Source organism: Somniosus microcephalus, chromosome 28 (genome assembly GCF_052327205.1).
Source record: "Somniosus microcephalus isolate GS21.2 chromosome 28, FLI_Smic_1.0, whole genome shotgun sequence".
Taxonomy (NCBI): domain Eukaryota; kingdom Metazoa; phylum Chordata; class Chondrichthyes; order Squaliformes; family Somniosidae; genus Somniosus; species Somniosus microcephalus.
Window position 1 is genome coordinate 12,986,877 of NC_141014.1, and position 14,643 is coordinate 13,001,519.

Genomic DNA, 14,643 nt, shown 5'->3' on the forward strand with positions numbered 1-14,643 from the left:
AATGAGAGGTGATCTCACTGAAACATATAAGATTTTGAGTGGGATTGACAGGGTAGATGCTGAGAGGTTGTTTCCCCTGGGTTGAGTGTCTAGAACCAGGGGTCACAATCCCAGGATAAGGGGTCGACCATTTAAGACTGAGATGAGGAGGAATTTCTTCACTCAGAGGGTTGTGAATGTTTGGAATTCTCTGCCCCGAAGGATGCTGAGTCGTGGACTATATTCAAGGCTGGGATAGATAGATATTTGGACTCTAGGGGGAACAAGGGATATGGGGTCGGGCGGGAAAGTGGAGTTGAGGTCGAAGATCAGTCATGATCTTATTGAATGGCGGAGTAGGCTCGAAGGGCTCTTTGGTCGACTCCTGCTCCTACTTCTTATGTTCTTATGGTGATGGACATTGAAGTCCACCTGATGGCATGAGAGTTCATGGGGACAGGAGTCAGCGTTGAGGACTCCCAGGGCCACTCCCTCCTGTCTGTGTACCACTGGGCCGCCACCTCTGGTGGGTCTGTCCTGCTTGTGGGACGGGACATACCCAGGGATGGTGATGGAGGAGTCTGGGACCTTGGCTGATAGGTACGATCCTGTGTGGTTGCATTCTAGCCCAAGCTACAAGTTTAAAGTTACCTGGGCCCACTGACCATCCACCTCTTTGTTTACATCAGTCAGCCCTGGAAATTTCCACAGAAATACCTCCAGCAAACCTCTTGGTCACTCGGCCCTCCCAAATTCCTGCTCCCACTTCCTCGAAATGTTGATCCACTTGTCCACGAGGCCCTTACCACCCTTGAGCTTATTGCGGATGATTGCATTGACACCACGGCCTTGACGGAAACTTGGCTCACAAGTTACGATTAATGCAGCCTCCCCGCCTGGCTGTACTTTCCACCACTTGCCCCGTCTAATCCGCCATAGTGTCAATCATTAAAAACACATCACCTCAGATGAGACTCAAACACACAATCCCTGGCTTCGGAGGTCAGTGCCTTATCCATTAGGCCACTGGGGCAGAATACAAACAGCACCCCACCTGAGGACAATTGACCGCTATGAAATTCCTCACATTTCCCTAATCCTGGAAAGTTAAGCATAGAGGGAAGCTATTTTCACCCATCATATCTGCCGCTGCTCACGTGCCGTGCCAGAGCCATCTACAGCAACAACTTGCATTTATATAGCGTCTGTTAAGTAGTAAAACGCCCCAAGGGGCTCACAGGAGCGATTATCAGACAGAATTTGACACCGAGCCACATAAAGAGATACTAGGACAGGTGACCAAAAGGTTATCATAGAATGGTTACAGCACTGAAGGAGGGCATTCGGCCCGTCGAGCCCGTGCCGGCTCTCTGCAATACCACTTCAGCTAGTCCCACTGTCCCTGCCCCTTCCCCGTAGCCCTGCAAATGTTTTTCCTGCAGGTACTTATCCAATTCCCCTTTGAAAGCCGTGATTGAATCTGCCTCCACCAGCCTGAGTGAACAAGTTATTCCACACGTCGCCTTTGACTGTTCCGCCAATCATCTTAAATCTGTGTCCTCTGGTTCTCGACCCTTCCACCAATGGGAACAGTTTCTCTCTATCTACACTGTCCAGACCCCTCATGATTTTGAACACCTCTATCAAATCTTCTCTCAATCTTCTCTGCTCTATGGAAAACAACCCCAACTTCTCCAGTCTATCGACATAACTAAAGTCCCTCATCCCTGGAATCATTCTCGTAAATCTTTTCTGCACCCTCTCTAAGACCTTCACATCCTTCCTAAAGTGCGGTGCCCAGAATTGGACACAATACTCCAGTTGGGGTCGAATCAGTGTTTTATACAGGTTCATCATAATTTCCACGATTTTCTACTCTATACCTCGGTGGCAGGACATATTGAGAGAGTGGTTAACAAAGCATATGGGATCTTGGGCTTCATAAATTGAGGTTTTAGGTTTTGAGTACAAAAGTAGAGAAGTTATGCTGAACCTTTATAAAGCGCTGGTTGGACCACAACGGGAGTATTGCATCCAGTTCTGGTCACCACAATTTAGGAAGGATGTGAAGGCCCTTGAGAAGGTGCAGAGGAGATTTACCAGAATGGTTCCGTGGATGGGGGATCTTAGCTATAAGGACAGGTTGGAGAAGCTGGGTTTGTTTTCGTTAGAGTAAAGGAGGTTGAGGGGTGATTTGATAGAGGTGTACAAGATTATGACGGGTTTGGATAGGCTAGACGGGGAAAGGCTCTTCCCACTACTTGATGGTACAAGGACTAGGGGACACAGACTTAAGGAATTGGGCAAGAGATACAGGGGGGGTGTGAGAAAAACTTTTTTACACAGTGAATGGTGATGACCTGGAACTCGCTGCCGATGGAAGTGGTGGAAGTGGAGACACTCAATGTTTTCAAGGGGAGGCTGGATAGACACTTGAGGGAAATAAACTTGCAGGGCTATGGGAATAAAGCGGGGGAATGGGACTGACTGGATTGCTCTAAAGAGAGCCGGCACGGACTGGATGGGCTTAATGGCCTCCCTCTGTGCCGTTATGACTCTATGACTGTACAACTCTATTCATGAAGCCCAGGATCCCGTAAGCTTTTTTAACTGCTTTCTCAACCTGCCCTGCCACCTTCAATGATTTGTGAACATACACCCGTAGTTTTGTCTGTTCATGCACCCCTTTAGGATTGTACCCTTTAGTTTATATTTCCTCTCTTCATTCCTTCTACCAAAATGTATCAGTTTTCTGCGTTACATTTCATTTGTCACATGTCCGCCCATTCCACCAGCCTGTCTATGTCCTCTTGAAGTCTATCACTATCCTCCTCACTGTTCACTGCACTTCCAAGTTTTGTGTCATTTGCAAAGTTTGAAATTGTGTCCTGTACAAACTTTACTCTGGCTGTGCAGTTTGGGTTTGATTGATTACCTACCATAGTATTCGGGCCACATGGGAAGAATGTGGTGAATCGATTCATTAGCCACCCAACAATGTGCATTTTAAATCCTAATCAAAGATTTTCTGTCTGCGGTGAGAATAATTTGCCCTGTAAATAATAATTTGGCGTTCACAAACTGACCCTTAAGTCTCATGATTTTCATTGCTTTATGTACAACCCCAGTGGCCTAATGGATAAGGCACTGGCCTTCTAAGTCAGGGATTGTGGGTTCGAGTCCCATCTGGGGTGATGTATTTTTAAGATTGGTACTATTGTAGTGTCCGTGTGTTGATGGAGACACTGAAGATAGGAGTTGGTTTATCGGTGTTTACTAAGCAAAGTCTGGCGGGGGGGTGGTTCCAACGGACATACAGGCTTATATAGCCCGAGCCGGCATTACAGCACACCTGGGGCTCTTAAAGGCACATACACTACAATTCCTCCCCTTTTAGTTAACCAGTACATCATATTTTAAGTAATTATTAATTACATGTTATAAGAAAAATAATCTACACATTGCTGCAGTTAATCAAATATAAGTCAGTCTCTCAGGAGGCTTCGTGACTCGGTCCGGATAACGCCTCGGTGGTGTAGTCGTTTCTGGTGGTGTGGTAGGTTCTTTTGGCAAGGCTGATTCGGCTTGAATGCCAGTGTCGGGTTCATCGGGTTCCAGTATCACCGGATCGGAGGTAGATATGGGTATCTCTACTTCATCGTTAGACGTATAGAGTTGTGGTGTAGGTTGTCCCTTTTCGGATGAGTCTATGATTTGGTCAGCATGGCGCCTTATTATGCTTTCTCCAATGTCCACGGTGTACATCAGTGGTCCTAGTCGTGTGCAGATAGTTCCAGGCTGCCATTTCTCGGTACGGTAGTCCCGGGCTAAAACTTGTTGACCTATCTGGAAGGTTCTAGTTGGCCTTTCATTCATGCCTTGAAACTGCCGGTTCTCCACGTCCCTTCTGATGTTGGGCTTGACCAAATCCAGCCGGCATCTTAGGTTTCTATTGAAGAACATCATGGCGGGAGTTTGGTTGGTAACCATATGTGTTGCATTCCTGTATGCGAATAAGAAGTTATCCACCTTGTGTTGAAGTTTTATGTCTTCATTACCCATGGCCTTTATGGCCTTCTTGAAGGTCTGGACAAACCTTTCAGCCAATCCATTGGTGGTGGGATGGTATGGGGCGGACGTGTAGCGCTTAACCCCATTGTTTTTTAAGAATTTCCTGAATTCTTCGGACACAAATTGCGGTCCATTATCAGAACAGATCTGTTCCGGCAGCCCATTCCTGGCAAATATGGTCCTTAATACTGTGATGGTTTTTTCCGTGGTGGTGGAGGACATCTTTATTACCTCTGGCCACTTGGAGTGTGCATCAACCGCGATTAAGAACATTGAGTCCATAAATGGACCAGCAAAGTCGATGTGTACCCTTTGCCAGGGAGATGAGGGCCACTCCCATGGATGTAGAGGGGCTTGTGGTGGAGCGTTTTGGACCTTCTGGCATCCTAGGCAGCTCTTGGTCATTTCTTCGATGTCTCCATCGATACCTGGCCACCATACAAACGCCCTGGCTAGGTTCTTCATTTTCACTCCACCCAGATGCCCCTCGTGAAGCTCCTTTAGCACTTTATCCTGGAGTTTGGGTGGAATCACCACTCTGGATCCACACATCAAGGTTCCTCGGCACACTGACAGCTGTTCTCTTCTTTGCGAGAATGCTGGCAACAGTGGTTCGCCATGTGCCGGCCATCCCTTCACTGTTAAATCGTAGACCCGTGAGAGAGTCGGGTCATTTCTCGTCTCCCTTTCAATGGCAGAATTTGTTACTGGTAGACATTCCACAATGGTAGAGTGGAACATCTCCACTGGGTCTACTGTAGGTGCCTCTTCTACCGTTGGCAACGGTAGGCGCGATAAACCGTCAGCATTCCCATGCTGTTTTGATCCTTTGTATTCTATGTTGTATTGGTGTGCCCCTAGATAAAGGGACCACCTCTGTAGCCTTTGCGCTGTCATAATGGGAACACCCTTTTTAGGGTTGAATATGGAGATGAGGGGTTGATGATCAGTCAACAAGGTAAATTTTTGTCCGTGTAAGTAATGGTTGAATTTCTTCACTCCCCATATCAGGCTGAGTGCCTCCCTGTCGATTTGGGCATAGTTACGCTCAGCTGAGTTTAATGAGCATGACGCAAAAGCTATCGGCCGTTCTGAGCCATCAGGGAATTTATGCGATAATACTGCTCCTATGCCGTAAGGGGATGCATCGCACGCCAGTCTGATTGGCAGTGATGGGTTGTAATGAGCCAAAACTTCTTCGGATGTGATTAAGCCTTTGCATTTATGGAAGGCACGTTTACAGTCTTCGTTCCATTTCCAAGTCACTCCTGTTTGTAGCAGTTCATTAAGAGGGTGTAGAAGAGTTGATAAGTTCGGTAAAAATTTATGATAGTAATTTATTAATCCCAGGAACGACCTTAATTGTGAAACATTTTCAGGTGCTGGGGCTTTTATGACCGCTTCAATTTTTTCAGGTGACTTATGCAACCCTTCCTTATTAATTATGTGGCCACAATATGATATTTGATTTTGGAAAAATTCGCACTTGGGGTGATTTGCTCGTAGGCCCCGTTCTCTCAGCCTAGTGAGCACCTGCTCCAAATTGGCAAGGTGCTCGTTGTCATTTTCTCCTGTTACAAGGATGTCGTCTAGGTAGCATTGAGTCCCCGGAATCCCTTGGAGGACTTGCTCCATAGCTCTTTGCCAGATAGCTGGAGCGGATGCTACACCGAAAACCAGTCGATTGTACTGGTATGGACCTTTGTGTGTATTTATCGTGAGATATTTTTTAGAGGCCTCTTCAACCTCCATCTGTAGATATGCCTGTGCCAAGTCAATTTTGGTGAAACGTTTCCCTCCGGATAGTGAGGTGAAAATATCTTCTCTCCTCAGAAGAGGATACTGTACTGTGTGAAGGACCGGGTTTACAGTCACCTTGAAGTCTCCACAGATGCGAATTTTTCTCTGTTCTTCAGATTTATCATTATTCAATGCTTTCTTCATGACTGGAACGATGGGTGTTGCCCACTTGCTTCAATCTATTTTGGATAATACGCCTGCCTTTTCCAAATTCCCCAGCTCTGCCTCGACTGCTGGACGAATTGCGTATGGCACCGGTCTTGCCTTAAAAAACTTGGGAATTGCTGCATCTTCCACTTTTATTGAGGCGGTGATGCCTTTCAAGGTTCCTAGTTTCTCTTGAAACACTTCTTTGGCGTTGGCCAAGGTGTCTTTTAATCGTTCAGGTATGATGTCATCATTGTTTTTTTCCTTACTGGTCACCGTCAGTGCCTGAATGGAGTGCCAGTCTAAACGTATCTTTCTGATCCATTCACGTCCCAACAACGGTGGACCACCATCTTGTAGAATGTATAAATACAACTTTTGTATTTCTTTGCCGTTGTATACAACAGGCACCCTTATTTTTCCTTTGGGGTATACTTTCTGCCCCGTATATGTTTTTAAGATAATGGATGCGTCTTTTAAAGGTATATGCGGAAATAGCCTCTCGTAATCCTGTCGATTTATTACGGTTAGAGCTGATCCTGTATCTAGTTCCATTTTAACTGGGGACCCTGCTATCGTGAGGGTAACCCAAATGGTTTGGTAATCATCTTTGGCAAGTACATTATCTAATTTGAGACAGCTTAGTCTCTTGTTTTCGGAGTCACTATCGCTTTTCTGGTCTTCGGAGCTGCTGTCTGTCATCATTTGTACCTTTTTGTACTTTTCTTTATTGATTTTTTTTTTTCTGTCTGTGGATTTATTTTGTCCAGATCGGCATACCTGTGCAATGTGTCCAATCTTTCCGCATTGCCTGCATGCTTTGTCCTTGAACCAGCAGTCCCTCTGGTTATGGGTGGATCTGCCGCAGCGATAACATCTTTCGAAACCCTGTGTCATTTCATGGGTGCCGAAGTCCTGTGTCTTTTGTTGTATCTCTGCAGCTCCTCTTGCTGCTGCTTCGTATGATACAGCCATACTGAAAGCCTTGTCCAGTGTTAAATCTTTTTCACAAAGCAGCCTTTTTTGTGTTCCTTCACTTAAGAGACCGCAGACGAATTTGTCTCGAAGATAATCTGCTAGTCCTGCCCCGAATTGGCAGTACTTTGATAGCTTTCTTAATTCGGTGAGGTAATCAGCGTTACTTTCATTCTTGTGTTGATTTCTCTTGGAGAATTTGAATCATTCCACTATCAGCAGCGGTGTTGGGTTTAAGTGCTCCTGCAGGGTATCAACAATTTCTTTAAAATTCTTGTCCTTTGGTTTGGCTGGAGTGATTAAATTTCGTAACAGCCCGCATGCCTTTGCGCCCATTAGGTTCAGCAGTACTGAAGCTTTTTCTTTCATCTTCTATTCCATTTGCAGTGCAATATACCTCTACTCTTTCCACATATGTGGTCCAATCCTCTATTTCGCTATCAAAAGCATCAATATTGCCAGACTTAGGCATCTTAGAAAAGATATGGCGCTTCCCACGCTTTTCTTTCTGTTCTGCAGAAAAGATATGGCGCTTCCCGCGCTTTCCCGCCGCTGCTGCCGATGACAACGCTGTTTCCCGCGGTTTCCGTTCTCTTCTTAAAATTTATTCACAGTTGGAGACTCGTTCCCGCCGGACTTTCTCTCCAGGTCTGAACGCCGACCTGCTTGCAGCGCCGGCCGTCTCCCGAGTGCTCCCTCCCAGTCCGTTATTGCTTGCCTCCGATTTCGCTGCCTGTCTTATCTGTAGAGCCAGCCGCTGGAGCCCCAGCCTGACGCCCAGGAAGGATTAGCGCAGTACCTGCCACCAGCTTGGCCAGCTGGTGAAACCACAGCTTCTCTCACTTTCTTGAGTCTTCTGGACGCCCGAGGAATCGATGTTCTTGAGGTGCTGCCGAATTGCAGGTAAATCCGTTTCCACTTCGTCGGCACTGTTGTGTGTGTGTTGATAGAGACACTGAAGACAGGAGTTGGTTCATAGCTGTTTACTAAGCAAAGTCTGGGGGGGGGGTTCTAACGGATATACACAATATACAGGCTTATATAGCCCGAGTGGCCATTACCGGCATTACAGCACACCTGGGGCTCTTAAAGGCACATACACTACAACTATGATATAGCCGTCAAGGCCCAGAATGTCAATGCAGCCATCCAGAATAAACTGGTAGATGGTCAGGGCAGTGTTCGCAAGTTGACAGACATTCTGAAGGGATTTGGGAGGGCAGAGTAACCGAGAGGTACGCTGGAGGTATTTCTGTGGAAATGTGGAGAAATGCTGTGTGGCAGAAAGCACTGGTGAAGTTGGAGGCCACCATAAGATCCAGAAATGGACGTCGGCCCAGGAGAGTGAATTTCTGACCAGGAACCCAGACAGCAGCAAAATAAACCAGTGAGACAGTCACAGACTCAGCAGGTAACAGCAGCGATGGGGGATGGGCTGCAAACTAGACAAAGTTACCTTCAAACTGCAGCAACTGAATAGAAGATCAGAGTCACAGCAGCTGATGTGCATTTTAAATCCTAATCAAAGATTTTCTGTCTGCGGTGAGAATAATTTGCCCTGTAAATAATGATTTGGCGGTCACAAACTGACCCTTAAGTCTCATGATTTTCATTCATTTGTATACAGCCCCAGTGGCCTAATGGATAAGGCACTGGCCTCCTAAGCCAGGGATTGTGGGTTCGAGTCCCATCTGGGGTGATGTATTTTTAAGATTGGCACTATGGTAGTGCTGTCAAGGCCCAGAATGTCAATGCAACCATCCAGAATAAACTTGCAGATCGTCAGGGCAGTGTTTGCAAGTTGACAGACATTCTGAAGGGATTTGGGAGGGCAGAATAACCGAGAGGTACGCTGGAGGTGTTAATGTGGAGAAGTGTTGTGTGGCAGAAAGCACTGGTGAAGTTGGAGGCCACCATAAGATCCAGAAATGAACATCGGCCCAGGAGAGTGAATTTCTGACCAGGAACCCAGATATGAAAGATTTCAGATGCAGATATTATCCCGAAAGGCATTCTGAGGAAACAATACCTGCCAAATGGTGTGTTGAAGGTACAGTATTTGGTGCTCTCTTCATCCAGTTTTAGTTGCCAAAATCCTTGTGATGCATCGAGCTTTGTAAAGTATCTGGCACCTGACATTTCACTGGTGATTTCTTCTCGCTTGGGAATCTGGTAGTGTTCACGTTTTATGTTTGCATTTAAGTCCTTTGGATCCATGCATATTCTTAGATCATTGTTCTTTTTCTTTACACATACCATGGAGTTAACCCAGTCTGTTGGCTCTTCGACTTTCCTGATGACTCCTAGTGTGGTCATTCTGTCCAGTTCATTCTTGAGCCGGTCACGCAGGGGTGCTGGAACTCTTCGTGGAGCATGTACCACTGGCTGAGCATCTTCCTTTAGCTGGATCTTGTAAGTGAATGGTAGAACTCCAAATCCTTTGAACACATCCTGGAAATTATTTACTACAGAATCCACTGAGTCATCTGGTCTGCTTATGGCACAGTTTATACGGTATACTCTCTTGACCAGCTCTAAGTCCTCACAAGCTTTGTCACCCAGTAGTGAACCAAGTCCTTCATCCACAACAGAAAACATGAGATGATGCACTTTGTCTTTGACTGTCACTTTATGTCTGCATACACCTAAGCTATCTATTTTCTGTCCATTATAGTCCTTCAGTAGTACTGACTTTTTCTGTATTTTGGGCTTTTCTTTCATGTTTTTAATGTCACTCATACTGATTAAATTTGCTTTTGCCCCAGTGTCCAGTTTCAATGTAACTAATGCTCCATTTATCTACAGTCGGATCATCCATTTGTCCTCTTTTACTGCATTAATTTTATGTTCAGCATTGTCCATATCTGAGGGCTGCACATTTTCTGTATCATTTTTGACATTGTCACATGACACCATTCATACAAAAAATGTCTCACTTAAATCAGTGTCCTCAATCACATTAACTCGTTGCCCTTTCTTTGTTTTTAGTTTTGAAAAGCATTGTTTGGCAAAGTGATTCTTTCCATTACACTTTGTGCACATTTTTCCAAACGCTGGGCATTTTCTTAACTGGTGTTTGTAACCATAGCGTTTACAATTAAAAATTTAATCCTCCGATTGCTTTTCATTTCTGTTCTGCCCACGTTTCTTCCCCTTGTAGGACACAGCACCGACAGCAGCATTATCACTCATTACAATCACATCATTATTGATTTCACTGAAAGTCTTCGCATGCTTTCGAGCTAGCTCGCTGGCGTGGCATATTTTCACAGCAATTTCCAATGTTAGTTCGGTTTCTCTCAACAGACGTTCCCTGACCTTTTTTTTATCATGAATACCAAACATGATGAAACAGGGGATGTACCAGAGGACTGGAGAACAGCTAATGTAGTACCATTATACAAGAAGGGTAGCAGGGATAAACCAGGGAATTACAGGCCAGTGAGCCTAACATCTATGGTAGGGAAATTATTGGAAAAAATTCTGAGGGACAAAATTAGTCTCCACTTGGAGAGGCAAGGATTAATCGGGGATAGTCAGCATGGCTTTGTCAAGGGTAAATCATGTCTGACAAATCTGATTGAATTTTTCGAGGGGGTGACTAGGGGGGTGGATGAGGGAAATGCTGTGGATGTGGTTTACATGGACTTCAGTAAAGCTTTTGACAAAGTCCCGCATAGGAGACTGGTCAAGAAGGTAAGAGCCCATGGGATCCAGGGTGCCTTGGCGCGTTGGATCCTAAACTGGCTGAGTGGCAGGAGGCAGAGGGTGATGGTCGAAGGTTGCTTTTGTGACTGGAAGCCTGTGTCCAGTGGGGTACCTCAGGGATCGGTGCTGGGTCCCTTGTTGTTTGTGATCTACATAAATGATTTGGATGAGAATGTAAAAGGTATGATCAGTAAGTTCGCAGATGACACGAAAATTGGTGGGGTGGTAAATTGCGAGGAGGAAAGCCTCAGGCTACAGGACGATATAAACGGGTTGGTCAGATGGGCGGAAAAGTGGCAAATGGAATTTAACCCTGAAAAGTGCGAGGTGATGCATTTTGGACGGACAAATAAGGCAAGGGAATACACAATGAGTGGTAGGACCCTAGGAAGTACAGAGGGTCAGAGGGACCTTGGTGTACATGTACATAGATCCCTGAAGGCAGCGGAACAGGTAGATGAGGTGGTTAAAAAGGCATATGGGATACTTGCCTTCGTTAGCCGAGGCATAGAATATAAGAGCAGGGAGGTTATGATGGTACTGTACAAAACGCTGGTGAGGCCACAGCTGGAGTACTGTGTGCAGTTCTGGTCGCCTCACTATAGGAAGGATGTGATTGCTTTGGAGAGGGTGCAGAGAAGATTCACCAGGATGTTACCTGGGATGGAGCGCCTCAGCTATGAAGAAAGACTAAACAGGCTGGGGTTGTTTTCCTTGGAGCAAAGAAGGCTGAGGGGGGACCTGATTGAGGTGTACAAAATGATGAGGGGCATAGATAGGGTAGATAAAGAGGAACTTTTCCCCTTAGTAGGGGGGTCAATAACAAGGGGGCATAGATTCAGGGTAAGGGGCAGGAGATTTAGAGGGGATTTGAGGAGGAACTTTTTCACCCAGAGGGTGGTTGGAATCTGGAACTCACTGCCTGAAAGGGTGGTAGAGGCAGGAACCCTCACAACATTCAAGAAGCATTTGGATGAGCACTTGAAATGCCATTGCATACAAGGCTATGGACCAAATGCTGGAAAATGGGATTAGACTGGACAGGGATGGATGGGCGGTGCAGAGACGATGGGCCGAAGGGCCTCTTTCTGTGCTGTAAAACTCTATGACTCTATGACTCTATGACACAATCTGGTCACGAATCATGGATGCTTTCAGCTCAGAGAAATTACATGTCTGTGCTTTCAGTTTCAGATCAGTTATAAAGCTATCAAAAGTCTCATTTTGCTGCTGTGTCTGAGAACAGAAGATGTACCTCTCATAGGTTTCATTCTTTTTGGGAGAACAATGTGTATCAAACTTCTTTAGCACATCGTCTAATTTTCCTCTGTTCTCCTCTGGATTAAATACAAATGTATTAAATATCTCTATCGCCTGTGGACCTGCAACCATGAGCAGCAACGCTATTTTCCTTGCGTCTGGCTTCGTACCAAATCCGATGGGAGCAATGTAGAGTTCGAATTGTTGTTTAAAAGTCTGCCAATTGTAGTCGATATTTCCTGTGAGTTTCAAACGCTCTGGTGGCTTCAAATTCTCCATGTCGCGTTGCACAATATTCAGCAGATCTTACCAATCCTGGTCCCATGTTATGTTCATTAATCACTAGTCGTTTTTATTAAGAACAGCTAGCTTTTGCTAGACACTTTATTGAGCACATGTGGACTAGGCACAGTATCTGTAGAGGCCTCCATCTTGACTGCTGCCTTGTGGGTAGCCCACTCTTATATACATACAGCACCACCTAGTGTACCATTCCAGAATGACAGGTCACTGATCATTACATCCCCCTTTCTTTGAGGTTAAACAAAATCAGTATCAATCAATATCAATCAATAACAACATAAACATCTTCAACAGTCAATGCATTTTCAATGTAGTTTTCTTTGTACTCAAAGAATAAGTCTATCAGGCTTTTTTACTTCACGTGTGGATCTTCTCAGCACAGGTAAGTCTGATGTGTGTTCATGAGAGCCTGTATGTGTATTTGTGTTTGATTGTTCTGGTGGTGAGTGACAAGATTCAGTTGTGGCATTGTCATCGATTTGCTCTTCGATAGTCTCTTGTGTTTTTAGGAGGGAACGGCGGTTCCTCCTGAGAATCTGTCCTTCCTCAGTTCTAACAGCGTATGACCTTGGTCCTACTTCCTCAAGAACTGTAGCTTTCCTGTTCCATGCATCTGGATCCTCAATCCTGACAACATCATCCCTTGTCAATGGTTTCAGAGTTTTGAATGACTTTTCATAGTGTGATTTCTGTTTCAGCTTTAACAGTTGAAGTCTCTGTCTCAGTTCCTTACTCTGCTTTTCTTTTGCACAGCAGGGTAGCGTGGTACGCAACTTGTGACCCATTAGGAGTTCAGCAGGTGAAGAACCAGAGTCTAAAGGTGAGGCTCGGTAGCTCAGCAGGGCGAGATAAGGATCAGACTTGCTTTCTGTCGCTTTCTTCAGCAGCTGCTTGAGAACTTGAACACCTTTCTCTGCCTTACCATTCGACTGAGCATACAAAGGACTGGATGTGATGTGTTGAAAGTCATAATGTGCTGCAAACTGTTGCCACTCCTTACAGTTGAAGCACGGACCATTGTTCGCTAACGGCAATCCTGGGAATTCCATGTCTGGCGAAGATGGATTTCACATGCATTATGACACTGCTTGCTGTGGTGCTTGAGAGCAGCGCCATCTCAGGATAGTTAGAATAGTAGTCAATCACTATTAGATAGTCTTTACCATTTAAATGAAAAAGGTCCATACCAACTTTTTGCCATGGTGCTGTTGGTATGTCAGCTACTATCATTGGTTCCTTTGCTTGTTTGTTTTTGTGTTTCTGACATGTCTCACATTTGCCTATCATGTTCTCAATGTCCTTATTTATGCCAGGCCAATAAACAGTGTCTCTTGCTCTCCTTTTGCATTTTTCAATTACGAGGTGTCCCTCATGAATACTTTTGAGCATGCCTTGACGTAGAGCCTGTGGAATGACTATTCTGTTCTGTTTTAGTAATAGTCCACTTGCGACACTTAACTCTGACCAGATGTGATAGTACTTTGGACAGGAACCTTTTGGCCAACCATGATGAATGTTCTCTATTACTGTTTGTAATACTGTATCTTTTACTGTTTCTTCTGCTATTTGCTTTGATTTTGTGTCTGACACGGGCAGCGCAGCAGTGACCATACTCACATGAACATCCACGTCTTCTTCAGTACAGCTCACATGACTCATTGTGGGTGCTCGGGATAGTGCATCTGCTAACACTATGTATTTGCCTGGTGTGTAGATCAGTTCAAAGTCATATCTTTGCAGCTTCATCATGAGTCGTTGAATCCTTGGAGACATCTCATTCAGGTTCTTTTTTATGATGGCAACCAATGGGCTGTGGTCTGTCTCAACTGTGAAGGTGGGAAGTCAATATATGTAGCCATGAAACTTTTCTAGCCCAACTACCAAGCCTAGACATTCCTTTTCAATCTGGGCATATCGACACTCAGTATCAGTCATAGACCTGGAGGCATAGGCAACAGGCTTCCAATTTTCACCCTCTGCTTGTAGCAAGACCGCACCTAGGCCATCTTTTGATGCATCCGTTGGCACTTTGATTCTTTTTGTTGGGTCAAAGAAGGTGAGTACAGGTGTGGTTGTCAGCACTGTTTTGAGGTTTATCCACTCTTGTTCATGTCTTTCTGTCCATGCGAACTCATTTGTTTTACGTAGCAGGTCTCGCAGACAGGCTGTCTTGGCTGACAAGTTAGGAATGAACTTTCCAATGAAGTTTATCATCCCCATGATGCATAGCACTCCTTTTTCGTCAGTGGGTCGGGGCATTTTGAGTATGGCGTTTGCTTTTTCCATATCTGGCTCTATTCCTTTACCAGATAGATTATCTCCTAGGAAAGTGACTTCCTGGACACCAAACTGACACTTGGCTTTGTTGAGCTTCAGTCCATTCCGGCGTATGCTCTGTAG

General features: G+C 45.2%; 2 non-coding genes across 2 annotated transcripts; both read left to right on the plus strand.

Annotated features, from left to right (window-relative positions):
• Window positions 1-3,100: 3,100 nt before the first annotated feature.
• Window positions 3,101-3,173, plus strand: trnar-ucu (transfer RNA arginine (anticodon UCU)). Its single transcript has one exon. It is a non-coding gene; the product is annotated as a tRNA-Arg (tRNA).
• Window positions 3,174-8,598: 5,425 nt separating this feature from the next.
• On the plus strand, window positions 8,599-8,671 carry trnar-ccu (transfer RNA arginine (anticodon CCU)). Its single transcript has one exon. It is a non-coding gene; the product is annotated as a tRNA-Arg (tRNA).
• The last annotated feature ends 5,972 nt before the right edge of the window (window positions 8,672-14,643 follow it).